Source organism: Lutra lutra, chromosome 3, assembly GCF_902655055.1.
Source record: "Lutra lutra chromosome 3, mLutLut1.2, whole genome shotgun sequence".
Classification (NCBI taxonomy): domain Eukaryota; kingdom Metazoa; phylum Chordata; class Mammalia; order Carnivora; family Mustelidae; genus Lutra; species Lutra lutra.
The window spans coordinates 8,080,559-8,094,612 of record NC_062280.1 but is presented as its reverse complement, the minus strand read 5'-3'; the positions used below and the strand labels follow the sequence as shown (position 1 = coordinate 8,094,612).

Sequence of the window (14,054 nt, the reverse complement as noted above, 5' to 3'; positions counted from 1 at the left end):
GTAGTAAAACACTAAAATGAAAACCCACCCCTTGAGTAGTACTTGCATACCATACTCGAGGCCTCCTAAAAAGTACTTCAAAAATCGCCTGCTCAAAAAAGGGAGTATTTGTTGGCCTTTAAGTTGCAGAATATAAACTGGCAATGGGAAGAATACAGCTTATCACACAACCTAATAGTGGTATCAACTGGTAAGGAGGGTCTTCCCTGACCACTCATTTTAAAGCAGCATCATTCGTCATTCTTACACAGGGATTCTTAACCAGGAGTCTGTGTATAAAATTCAGGCTTGTGAATTTAGATTTTAAAAATGCATTCTCATCTTAATCTCTGAGAATTATTTTTTCAGTTATTGAATGTAGACCAAACCACAGGAATATGAAGTATCAGATACTTTTATCAGAAGAAATCATACAAATTACATCCTTTGAAGATCATTCAGTCCTCATTAGTTTGAAATTAGGCATTGGACCTGAAACTACTCTTGATATTTAATGCTCTAATAAAGCATGGATTCCTTCATCTTAATATTTTGATTATTTCAGTGTAATTGGTTAGTTGTAATCCTATACATATTCCACATTTAAAAATCAGTCTCATCACACAAGTTTCAAAAAAAAAAAAAAAAAAAATCCCTCCAGTACATGATTTTCTTCATACCACTTGTCACTGATACTCTCTCCCCCTCCCTACCAGAGAATTCAGCGAGTATAGGGTCGTGGGTTGTCTGGTATGGACCCCCGAAGGGTTGAACAAGTGATTTGACTCATAAAGGTACTCAAAATGTGCAGAACAGGAAGTCCTTAAAAAAAAAAGTATACGAAAGTCTTGACTTAAGGTTTTCCGCCGATTACAATTAACTACATTCTCAATTTCCATCCTTTCCAGTGTAGAACTTGTTCTTAATTACGTAAGCCTGTCACATGCTGGTTTTCCCCGTCGAGAACGACTTTCAAAATAAAACAAGCACCGAGTAGTGTACACATTAAAGAAAAACAAAAGCAAAAACAACAGTATATCCTACTTTTGAAAAAACGATGTGCTTTAATGTCACTCTTCACTACTCGAACAGGGACCCACGTGAGCGACCCTTCCCGGAGGGCGCGGACGCTGCTCCCTCTCCCCGCCCGCGCCCGACTCCCAGGACAGCCCGACGGACCCGCTCCCACGTGAACACGCCGCACACGAGCCTCGGGGAGATGTTCTCGGCGCCCGCGCCCTCACAGCCCCTTCTCGCGGGGGCACTCGAGGACCCCGCGGGGGAAGCGAGCTGAGCAGACCCGCGGGCGCGGAGGGCCGCGGCGGCTCCCCCGCTCCTTCCCCAGCTGGGACCCCCGCGCCCCCCGCCGCAGGGCGCCCGGGAACAAAGCCCGGGCCGCCGCGCCCCCTCCGGGTCCACCCGGCCTCCCCCACCGACTCGGCCGCAGCCCCACCCTCCGCCCTCCGCTCGGGGGACCCCAGCCCGCCCAAGCGGGAACTCCCCCGCGTCCGGCCTCGGCTCCTCGGGCGGTGGAGCGTCCACGAGGCCTCCGGGCCTCCCGCGACGGGAGCACCGGCGCCACCGTCCGTTAGCCTCCCGCTGCCGAACAGCGGCTCCGAGGCTCTATCCCGGGGGCCCCTCGCCCGACCCCACGAGACCGGCGCGAAGGACCGGCAGGCAAAGTCGGGGCGTTTGTCACCGCCGCCAAGTCCTGCCGAGGCCTGGCTGCGGATCCCCCCACCCTCCGGCCGCAGGGTCCCCGCCTCCTCCGCCGACGCCACCCTCGGCCCCCAGGCCGCCCGCGCGCAGCCCCCCAACCGCCGCCGCCCGCCCAGCGGTCACTCCCCCCACGCCCGCGCGGGTCCCCAGCCTCGACAGGAGGCCGGGTGGAGCGCGGGGCCCCGCACGCGGAAGGCAGGCCGCCCCGCCGCCAACCCGCGGCGGCCCAGGGCGCACACGAGCGGCCGCGGCGCCCCACGCGCAGCCCACCGCGCGCTCCGCTCCGGCTCGCCGCCGCCGCCGCCTGCAGCGCCCGGATCCCCGAGGGACCCGGCCCGGACTCCCCGGTTCTCGCCTCCCTTTCTACCCCCCCGCCGTCCCGGGACTCGCAGCCTCCGCCGCGCACGGGGCCGGTTCTGGGGGAGGGAATGTAAACAAATCGGGGTTTTATAGTTACCTCACACTCGAGTGCCGTGTGCATCTCCTCTCCGCTCGGTACCAAACCCCGGCTGCACCAAATCGTGTATTCACCAAAGCTGGCTGCGCTAAGTGCGTCGCGGAGGCCCGCGCGTCAGACACCGCGCTACGCTACCGGCGTATAAGGCCCACTCAGGTCCCTGCGCAGCCGCACCCCGTCCGCCTATGGGTGCTACGCTCTGGGCGTACACGCACCACCCAGCCATTCGCTCCGTATAACGCAACTTGCGGAGGGGAACTGCACTGCTCTCGGATTCCACACGGACAGACCGAGCCGGGGAAATTCGAGTCTACGTAAACTGCGGAACTCCGTGGCTCCGCGGTAGTTTTGTTCCAAGAAAGGACGCTGCGGGGGAGTTGGGCGGCTTCTAACGCATGCGTGGAGCGCCCTTCGCCGCTCGCCTTGGCTCCGGGTTTTGCATGTCGGTTGCCGCAGACCGGGGAGGCGGAGGAGTAATGGGAGCCGGAGCGCGAACGCTTGAGCCGGAAGGTCTCCGACTGAGGAACGGAGATGTTTATCTGTGCAGACGTTGAACATCTACACAACTTAGCCCCATCCCTTTGTTAAAATAACGTCTCCGTCTCTTAGGGCAGGAAGGAACTCATATTTAGGGCTAAGTACAAGGTCTTCTGCATAGCTCTCTGCCCACCCCACAATTCATCCCCAAGCGCACTCCCGTGGGCCTCCCCAGTCTGAAAGAAAAAGTTGAGTTCAGAGAGCGGTCGCTCGTTTATGATCATTCTTGAGACTCTGGCGACTTGCCAAGGTCTTCACCGCCTCTGACTACCCAATTCACCGATTATTTCATAACACCCAACGGCAAAAACTCCTGGTCCAGCCCAGCGAGTCCGTGGACTCCTGCCTACCTCGTGCTCATTCCTGCTCCCATTCCTTTGCTCACACCATCCCTGCCATCTGAATGGTCTCCTCCCCTTTTCTTAAGCAATTCATAACCCGTACTTTCTTAAAAGGTGACTCCGGACACCCTCCCTTTGCCGCATTACTCTGCTTCCCGCAGTTCTTTATCTTCACGGCGAGGCTTCTCTGTGTTCGGCCTGGTATGCCTGTTTCTACATCCAGCCAGAATCCAACACAGTGAGTTCTGGGGGTGCCTTATTGATGTCTAGCAGAGCGCACTAAACCATGATCAATAGTAATAGCAAGCCTTCCTGTGTGTCAGATGCTCCCTAAGTGCTTTACATACATATTAATAACACAGCGAAACAGATATTATTGTCCTGCCCCAGGAAACTGAGGCACAGGAAGTTAAGTAATTTGCTTACTATCACAAAACCAACAGGGAGCAGAACTGAGATCCAAACCTGGTTAGTGTGGCTACATACCCTGCTGTTCAGCATTATCTATCTTTGGGAATCAAGATTCCTTGTTTTGTAGTTCTACAAAGAACATCTTTGGGGTGCTTAGTAAATATGGTCTGTCAAGATACTAAGCTTCCCATACCCCTTCTTTCTTGTCTGGGAAAGTCATTCCATTGACCTACTGCTAGTTTCCACATCTGTTATTAGGCAGACAGAACTCCTAAGGTACAGGGGAGAGATCAACTCTGGTTCTCACTTCAGGTCCCACCATAATCACTAATTGCGGGAGACCATTACCATGGTCCTCAGATTTATGGACATATTAAGGGAATTGGTCTAAATTTACTCTAAAGTGCTTAGATCTCATAAAAAGCAAAACTAAAGTCCTTAGATTTCATAAAATTAATATGGTGCATCTAGGTACAAAGCATTAAAAGCTTCCAAATGACCCTTGTATTTTAAGGCTCATAATTATTTTACGGACCACATTATCATCAGTACCTTTACCATATATGTAGTATCTTTCTCCTAAATATCAGTAAGACACAGTACTTGCATCCCTGTATCTTAAGGCACCCACAATGCTTTTTCATTTTATAAGGGTTATTTAATGGTCAGCTGGTTCACACAAGTGCAGCTGAACTGATTCATCACATATTCAAATCCTTCCAGACAAGCTGGTCAACAGCTGCAGTTGTAAGTCAATTCCTCAAGCCCCCACCCTGTCACCAGCCCTTTCTCTGAGGATTCTCCAGACCTCCCACATTTCAGGAACGACGGGGTTAATGCCTGGCTGGAGGCGGAGGGGGGGGCGAGGGGGGGTGTTGGCAGGGAACCTACAGGACCTGCTTGTTATCAAAGACTTTCATTCTAATTGGTTGGTGCCATTGCTTTACTAACTGTTACATATTTTAAATATCATCCTTGCATAAAACTATAGGGTAGACCTACTTGAAAATAGACCATGTCACCTCCCACTTCTTTACATTTACCCAAACATTCATATATGATCAAGTATATGCACTCTGATTAGGGCAAGACTAAGAGTAAAATTACTACATATGGTAAATGAGCTGCAAACTAGTATATTACTTTTCCTATTGGGAAAAGGAATCTCAGCAAATGACTTGAAGGCTTACTCAAAATCACCTGCTGAGTTAAACAATGGAGAGTGCTGCAAAAGTATCACTGTAATGTTTGGTTTATTTTTGCCTATTTTCTATATAAGGAATGTGTCAGTAAGGAACTTCTAATATATTAGAAACATAGAACTTTTTTAAAAAACATTTTAAGAAAGAGAACGAGAGAGAGAGAGAGTGCACGCATATGTGTGAAAGAGAAAGGTAGGGGGGAGAGAGAATCCCAAGCAGGCTCCATACACAGCAATGAGCCTGCTCATGAACCTGAGATCATGACCTGAGCCAAAATCAAGAGTGGAGGAACACTAAAGCAACTGAACCACCCAGGCACCCAGCATCGTAGAACTTTCTAGAAGGGTTACTCATTTTTTTTCTATCCACCCCATTTGATTCATAAAGAGGCTCACCTGAACTATGAAAACAGTATGGATGATATGCAAAAGCTTGGGGAGAAAGAGAGAATACTGAATTATTTGTAAATGGTTTACTTTTCATTTGTTTTACTCATTCACACTGGTTCAGTCAGTTTTATTTCACATACCTAAAATATTAAGCATGACCAATCTACCTTTCTGAGTCATGATAAAATAAACCCAATGGCCTAAGGCACCTGGGTGGCTCAGTTGGTTAAGCATCTGCCTTTGGCTCAGGTCATGATCCCAGGATCCTGGGATAGAGTCCCCCATTCAAGCTCCTTGCTCAATGAGGAGGCTGCTTTTTCCTCTCCCTCTGCTGCTCCCCCTGCTTGCGCTCGCTTGCTCGCTCGCTCTCTCTCTGTCTGTAAAATAAATTTTTCTCTTCAGAGGATAAGAAAAGAACCAGATGCAATAAATACAAAAAATAAGAACCACACTTCCTACCTCAATCCTTAGTTGTGACTAAAGGAAGTCTATGTCATAATCTTGGTTTCCCTCTAGTAGAGGAGAAAATTGTCACCATCCACAACAAAGTTAAGAACTTTTAATTAAATTTCTAAAGAACATTACTGATTTAAAGACATTAGACCTTTCAAACAACTGTTCTTTCCATGAATTAAAATGAGTAATAACTAAAGATAAAAAAACTCCTTATATTCATATTCAGTTTAAACTCTGATTTTTAGGGGCTTCTGGGTGGCTCAGTTGGTTAAGCATCTGCCTTCAGTTCAGGTCATGATCCTGGGGGGCTTTGGATGTAGCCCCATGTCAGGCTCCCTGCTCACTGGGGAGGTTGTATCTCCCGCTACCTTTGCCCCCACCCTTGTTGTGCTTCCTCACTCTCTCTCAAATAAGATCTTTAAAAAAATAAAAAAACAAATAAATAAACTGATTTTTACTTGGCCAAAAAGTTTAGTTCAGACAAAGTCATGCCTACAGGAAAGAGAACAAGGAAGACTAGATTATATGGATAGACAGCCCTGAGGTCGGAATGGTGGGTACAAAATATCAGGAAAAGGGGGCGCCTGGGTGGCTCAGCGGGTTAAGCTGCTGCCTTCGGCTCAGGTCATGATCTCAGGGTCCTGGGATCGAGCCCCGCATCGGGCTCTCTGCTCATCGGGGAGCCTGCTTCCTCCTCTCTCTCTGCCTGCCTCTCTGCCTACTTGTGATCTCTCTCTGTCAAATGAATAAATAAAATCTTTAAAAATATATATGTATATCAGGAAAAGGTGTTAATGAATTGAAAAAAGAATATATAGGGGCTCCTGGGTGGTTCAGTGGGTTAAAGCCTCTGCCTTCCACTCCGGTCCTGATCCCAGGGTTCTGGGATCGAGCCCGCATCAGGCTTTCTGCTCAGTGGGGAGCCTGCTTCCCCCTCTCTGTCGGCCTGCCTCTCTGCCTACTTGTGATCTCTCTCTGCCAAATAAATAACTAAATAAAAACTTAAAAAAAAAAATATATATATATATATATATATATAAACCTAGGCCTCAAAATTAGCAACTGTCTACTCACTTTTGGAGACTATGTGTTTCAGCCTGGACACGGAGGTCCCCCACTCCAGATCTGAAGCCACAGAAATACAAAAGGCACGCCCCATTTCTAATTCTTTAAGCCGTTCAGCACTGTGTGACATCTAACATGTCAAGCCCTCGGTAAGGATGGGAAATGGATCTGTGGGGCAGTCTTTTCCTGATCCCTTGAGAAATTACGGCTCTGCCATCTCATCTAAATACCCGCCATTCCTAAAATTCAGAGAGACTGAGAGTTTGCACGGAAGCTCTCATTAGAGCAGTGCAGCTGCGCTGTAGCCCTTTCTCATGAGGACTCATGTGACTGGTAAGACCATCCTCTTCTACAGAGCCCACCATTTTGGGGAGGGTACGAAGGCAGGGAGAGAGCAACCCATCGCACCTTGTGAGAGACAAATTTGATTGATGTGCCTGTCAGGTGAGACCATCCGAGTTGGTAGGCTTAAGCAATTAAATGAGTTTCAGGCTATCTGCACAAACGAAAATAGATTGGAGAAATGCAACAATTAAAACAACAGCTCAAACTACTCCCCACCTCCAGTAGGAAAGTTACCTTTTATGTCATTTGCTTAGATGATGCTAACATTGCACTAGGCAGATCCCTCAGTTTTGGTTCATGGCAACACAAACCCAAGAACTGTTAACATTAGACAGGAAGGAGGACAACAACGAGAGGCTTAAAGTTTCTGATTTACTATGGCAAGTCCTTCCGAAAATGGGAATGAGCCTAGCCTAGAAGTCGCGATATCCCCTAGAAGAAGGAGTGAAAGGAAGCGGTTCACACCGGAACCACGGTAACAGGCGGATCACATGTTTGCCCACGTGATGGTACCAGGAAGACGTCTTGCCCCAGACCTAGTCTATGGTACTCATCAATCCCTACAATTCCACATTTAGAACTTTATTCCTAGGACTTGAAACCAAAGGGACTTTGACCCTAAGGGATGTTACTACTATTTTATTACTTATTTATACTGCTGCAAGAATATTTTTTCATGCCTTTTCTGAAGAAGAGGGAGTTTTAAGGGAGGAAACATGACTGCCTCGTTTCCTAAGGGTAGTGTGGTACAAAGGGACAAAAGAAAAACAAGACAAACTACCAACTTCTCAATCTTGCTTCTAGCCAGCCTTGTTCACTCACAGAATCCGAAGACGAAGAAAACCAGTAGGTCTGATAAGCAGTCGCTTCACCCAATCATGGGGGCCTAGATGCCAACAGACAGCAATTTTGGGTGTTTTAGAACTCCGAAAGCGCAGGGAAAGAAAAAAAACAAAAAACAAAAAACCAACAACTTTCCAAACCTTAACTCCTAGTCCAGAGGAATTTAAAAAGTCACATAAATAATCCACATGAACATTGCAAATTTGAAGAGGATTTATGGATGAATTAGCAGTAAGTTACCATGTAAATATTTTTTAAAAAGATTTTATTTATTTATTTGAGTGACAGTGTGCACACATACACGAGCTGGGAAGGGGCAAAGGGAGAAGGTGGGGGAGAGGAGAGAGGGAGAAGCAGACTCCCTGCTGAACACAGGGGTCCAACCCTCTCCATCCCAGGACCTTGAGATCATGACCTAAAGCCAAAGTCAGACGTTTAACTGACTGAGCCCCCCCAGGTGCCCCTCCATGTAAGTATTTTTTAAAGCGGTTCAATTGCTTTACTGGTTAAAATTAATAAACTCGGTTTTTTTAATTCATTTAAAATGTCATCACATGAGAGCATATTTCAGATCCTGCCTGGAGATTCCAAGATAATTAATGAGACCCATTTTACAACTGACATTTATGAAAACAAATACATCTTTTAAAAATCAAGATACACTAGGTTTTGTTTAACTAACATTGCTTACCTTTATTTATTAAAACTTTGACAGCAAGAATGCAGCAAAATTCTAAACATCAGGGAAGGCAATAAATGAATTGTCAAAACAAGAGTAGCTTTTAGGGATTTCCACATTTTCCTTGCACTGTTGCTAAGTAAAGCCCAAATTATATTTTATTTTTACTAGAATAAGCCATTTTTGCATTCTTCATAGAATCCCATAAACCACCTCTTTGTACCATTTCACATCTTTAGAGAGGTCTAGATGCTCCCCAGTGCTTTCTGAGGAGTAATTCTGGCCGTGGTCAATAACTAAGAACCTACTATGCTTAGCTTGCTTCCTCACAGATGAGCTCACCTAGAGTCAGTACTTTCATCAACTCAGGTTTCATTCCAATTACAGTGACAGTTCCTAGGCAATTAGGTTTCACAGTCTTTCTTCCCACCCTAAATACAGGAAGATGTAGAGTTTGAAATGTGTCGATTAGTTTAAGTAAGTTAAATATGATATTTTACCCCCGTATAGCCCTGCAAGGTAAGTATCATTATGCCCATTTCACAGATGAAGAAAACTGAGGTGGTTACATAGCACGTGGCAGACCCAGGACCCCAGTGCAAACAGTCTGGCTCTGGAGGCTGTGCTCGCAATCCCCGCATTACTTTCCCTCTCCTATCAAGGCTCTCCCAATTGTTGTGAGGATACATGTATTAGTTTCTCTGCAAAGGTTGGTAGTTTAAAAAAAAAAATCTGTAGAACCATAAACTGGTGGCTTTTTGGTCTGTAAACATTGCAGGTCAATGGAAATTTTAAATGGAACAAAGAATAGCATAGAAACATTTCAAGGTACTTATAATGTGAACATTTGTTCTTTCTTGCTTTATCTTTCAGCTTGACTAGCTTGAATCAATTCCAAGGGAGATGTTTATTCCACAGCCCCTTAAATTAGAAAGTTAATTAGCCAATCCGGTTATACATTTAGTTGAAAGCTTTCCCCTCTTTATGGTTATTTGATATAGTTGTTCAAGTATTTATTTATACCAGTAAAGTTGTATTCAAAATTAAGCAGAATCAAGTGCATGTTAACAAATTTGATCAGTCACGTAAAAGTAGGCTATTAACGTGCTCATCACTAAAGTCTCGGTCAGGTGCAGGCAAATATACCCCAGCAAATTTAAAATGAAATCCACTTAGGAGATTAACTGTTCACTCCATTCCAGTCCTTAGATATGGCTCTATCCTCTGCAAGTCTCCTTGGAAAAACAGACCAGTGTTAATTAAGGGTTGGAAATATCTTCAAGCAAAAGTTGGTGTCCCTTTTATGCTGGCAAGCTGCTCTTGTTAACTAGCTAGGAAAGGAGGGTGAGTAAAATAGGATTCTTGCCTTTCGGTAGCTTACAATCCGGTCAAGGAGACCATAAAGGAGGCAACTTCAGTACAGTATGGAAAGTGCTATACTGGAGATAGGTAGGTTGCTGTGGCAACCAAAGCAAAAAGGCCTACAAAAAGGAAGTGGCATTCAAGGTCTGACTGAAGGATGAGTAGGACAGAGCCTACTAAAGGGCAGAGGGCAGAGCAACGCAAGCAGAGGGACGAAATGAGTAAAAGGTTGGTTCTCAATTGGGGAATTGAAACCCGGGGTGCTGATGTGTGTTTTTGACATGCGGGATTAGAGGAGTGAGTAAACGGTTTTTGTGTACCATGCAGAAGAGTCTGAATGCTACCCTGACGACAGTAAGAGCTCCTGAAGGACTTCAAGCAAGCATCATGATCACAGTCGAGAGGGAAGTAGGTAATACCATTAGCTGGGTAGGAAGAGTAATGCCTCCCACTACCCACTGCAAATGATGTCCACATTCTCATCTCTCAAACCTGTGAACGTTAGTATACATGGCAAAGGAAAGTAGAGATTGGGGACAGAGTTAGGTGGCTAGTTAGCAGACCTTCAGATGGGGAGATGATCCCAAATTAGCTGGGCAGGCTCCATGTGATCACGAAGGCAGGCAGAGACAGGAAAGTCAGAGGGTGCTGTGACTATGGAAACACGCAGCGATGCTTATGTTGCTCAAGGAAGAAAGGCACAAGCCAAGGAACGTGGGTGGCCTCTAGAGGCTGGAAAAGACAGGGAAATGGCTTCCTCCCGAAGGAGTGTGGCCCGGTGAGACCCATGTCAGACCTCTGGCCTACAGAACTCTAAAATAATACATGTGTATTGTTCTAAGCCACCAACGCCGGAGTAATTCTGACAGCAGAAATAGAAAATGAATACATTAGCTGTTATACAGCAATAATCCACGTGTGAGATAATCATGGATTTACAAAAAATGCTGATTTGGCAAGCATCAAGGAGATAGAATCCAGCCAGGAAGCCCGGCTCCGTTAACTTACTAGTTGTGGCCTTGAAAGACCCTTCTTAAACCTCACTGTTCTGCTGCGTTCAGTACCTAAAAACTGAGCGTTATATGCGGGGTTTTGTTTTACTTTCTACTTTTATGAAAGCAATACATTAACATTAGCTCTAAATTTCCAATAGAAATCACATGCTAGAATACAAATGAATCATGAAAACTTTATGCTAAGAGAAGTAAGTCGGTCATGAAAACAAGTATTGTATGATTCTTCTGATATGAGACACCTAGAACAGCACATTGAGACAGAAAGTACTAGAACCAAGGTTACCACGTGGGTAGCAGGGAGGGGTGATGAAGAGAATGGGGAATTAATGTTTAGCGGGTAGTTTCAATTTGGGATGATGAAAAAAGTCTGGAAAAGGGTAATGATGGCTGCACAACACTGTGAACTTAATTAATGCAACCGAACTGTACACTTAAAAATGGCTAAAATGGTAAATTTTGTGTATACTTTACCACAAGAACAAATATGATTATTTAAATCCATTTGGTTTTATTGTATAATATCTTAGATATTGTATAATATCTTAATATTGTATAATTTCTTGCTAGCAAGAAAGAAATCTAACTTTTTAATGGACTTTGCTTCATCTACTAATACTAATAAAATACTAATAAAACCTGTTTGCTTGAGTGTCAGACCTTAAAAAAATGGCTAAAATGATATACTCTGTTACGTATATTTAACCACAACTTTTAAAAAATTAAAATAGAATAGAAACAACAGTATATTACCAACTCCAGGATCTACTTCCCAAAACAGAACCTTCCATTACTTTAGCTTTGCTCCGGGGAATTATGTCCGTATTTTAAAATGATATGCTTATCCTGCTATCTCATCAATTTTAGGTGTCTGCTGTTGACTTTCAATAAGGAAGACCGTGATTTAACTCTCTTAAGTATACACACTCATAATCTTGGAGATCAGGGAATCTGCTCCTTACACAGATTTTTCAAACGCCCTCTTGTTTCCAGACATATCATTCACCTCCTTTTTCACAGGGGCCCAGTGCTTACAATGCAAGTGTTTCTGGGGTGCTAGAAGCCCCAACAGGCTTCCTTCTTCCTGCTATTCCCATTCCCAAGGACTAAATTCTCTTGAGCAAAGAGTTCACCATTTCCTTTCTCTCAAACTGTTTATTACTTTTGCCCATTGTCTTCTCTATCTTTATAGCTGCATCTTTGTGATTTCATTTCATTTTTGTCATCTTTAGTTGAGGAGAAAAAATGAACACACATGTTCCATCAGCCGTATTTTACCAGAAACACTCCAGGGTTGCTTTTAAGATTAAATGAACTAATAGAGCTAAATAAGATAATGTAGGCAAAATGCTTTGCTAAGTCCCTGACACCTAATAAAGTTTAATCAAAACAACTGTAAGGTCCCCATCACCACCACCATCAATCACCCACCAAAAGGTTGTTAGTATGGACCACAATGAAATTTCATAAAATACTGCTTACAGGGCTCCTGGGTGGCTCAGTCAGTTAAGCAGTTGCCTTTGGCTCGGGTCGTGATTCCAGGGTCCTGGGATCAAGACCCACATCAGGCTCCCTGCTGGGCAGGAGTCTGCTTCTCCCTCTCCCTCTGCGGCTGCTTCTCCTGCTGGTCCTCTCTCTCGCTCTGACAAATAAAATCTTTAAAAAATATATACTGCTTACAACAGAGCATCACTGTTGATTTTCCAGCATTAATAGCATTTGATGAAGAATCCGTTTTTTTTTGTTGTTGTTGTTTAAAGATTTTATTTATCTGAGAGATAGAGAGAGCGTGAGTGGGTGGGGAGAGGTGGAGAGGGAGAGGCAGACTTTCCCACAGAGCAGGGAGCCTAACGCGGGGCTCGATCAGGCCTCTAGGACCATGACCTGAAGGAATTTGTTTTTCTTTAAAAAAAAAAAAAAAAGATAATTTTCATGGTGTATTTATATGTACAGTGCTCTGCAGCTAAAAAGGATAATCTAGATTACCAGAAACTTTCTCATCCTTTCGGTTTCACTTTCTCCAAGAGGCCGTCTCTATCTTGAGAACCCTCTTCTCCGGCTCTAATTTAACATGAATCTCTTCTCATTATATACTATTTTCTTTCCTTTATAGTTCTTATCAGGTTTAAAGCCCCCTTCCCCCCAATGTGTCCCCTTTTCTCTGTGTCTTTAGTTGTGTTTTGTTCCTAACCAAACTCCTCCAGACAAAGGACCATAGGAGCTGCCATAACCAATGAAGTCCTCTCAAGGCCCAACAAAGTGCTTTGAATGACTGGTTTGACGGAGCAGAACGCCAGGTGTGTCACCCTGCAGAACTTTGTATAAGGAGACGGTGTGTTTAGAGAAATAAACACATGGAAGTAGTCTATAAACTCCATTAAGAGTGGTGGCATTTGTGGAAGGTTATCAGCATTTTGTAACTTCTCTATCCTGATACTGTTACTACCACTGCTAATGAAGTTACTGAATGTTTTACCAGGCATCAGAACTTTCCTACGTCTTAAAAGTCCACGCATACACTTTCTTATTTATTTCTCACAACAACCCTATTTACTGTCATGACACCCATTTTACTGACAAGAAAATAACTGCAGAGAAGTTCTACAACTTGCCCACCTGGATATCTGCTAAAGTTCAAACCCACAGTCTGAGCTTAAAAGCCCTTGATCTTAAACCACTAAGCTATTTATCGTGTGTGTGTGTGTGTGTGTGTGTGTGTGTGTGTGTGTGAGAGAGAGAGAGAGAGAGAGAAGAAAATGTACTTGCTAAATTCTCAACTCCCGTTTTAACAAATGAAGGGCCAAATTGTTTTTGCCAACAAAAATGTTCTTCTGAAGGTATAAAGATAGCCGTGGCTGAATCACTAGAATGGCACTGCCAGCTTCAAACAAGTCCACGACCAAATCTCCTCTGCTCACACTTAGGCTCTCTGGAGGCACAGGTAGACCGAGGCTTCTACATGGTACCAAAGCCAATGTTCTCCAGTCCTCACTTGTGTGTGGGCTATGTCCTGGGAGACCCAGAATATGAGCCTTTTATCCTCTAAGGGCAGAGAGTCCACAAAAAACATTATAAATATCTTTACAATGAATCATGTGCCTGCCATTGTGACTACTACTCTTAAAGTCTCTAGAATTTACATGAGATAGAACGGCTACTTCTGAGTGTGGGTCCAGCATAAGCCTCTTCCTGTATGTTTTCCAGTTCCTTAGAGTTTTATGTTAAGACACCTGATTTATTAGCAATGCTACAAATG

The 14,054-nt window shown here is 44.7% G+C and overlaps 1 protein-coding gene across 3 annotated transcripts in view; it reads right to left on the bottom strand.

Annotated features, from left to right (window-relative positions):
* Nucleotides 1-14,054, bottom strand: part of SLC39A10 (solute carrier family 39 member 10) — a 116,384-nt gene that overhangs the window by 67,235 nt on the left and 35,095 nt on the right. The window contains exon 1 of one of the 3 annotated variants that reach the window (XM_047720643.1): nt 2,156-2,280. The exons of the other annotated variants lie outside the window; for them this stretch is intronic. The gene's annotated coding sequence lies outside the window, so the exon portion shown is untranslated. Of the gene's footprint in view, nt 1-2,155; nt 2,281-14,054 lie in introns of those variants that run through there. 3 annotated transcript variants of the gene reach the window in all.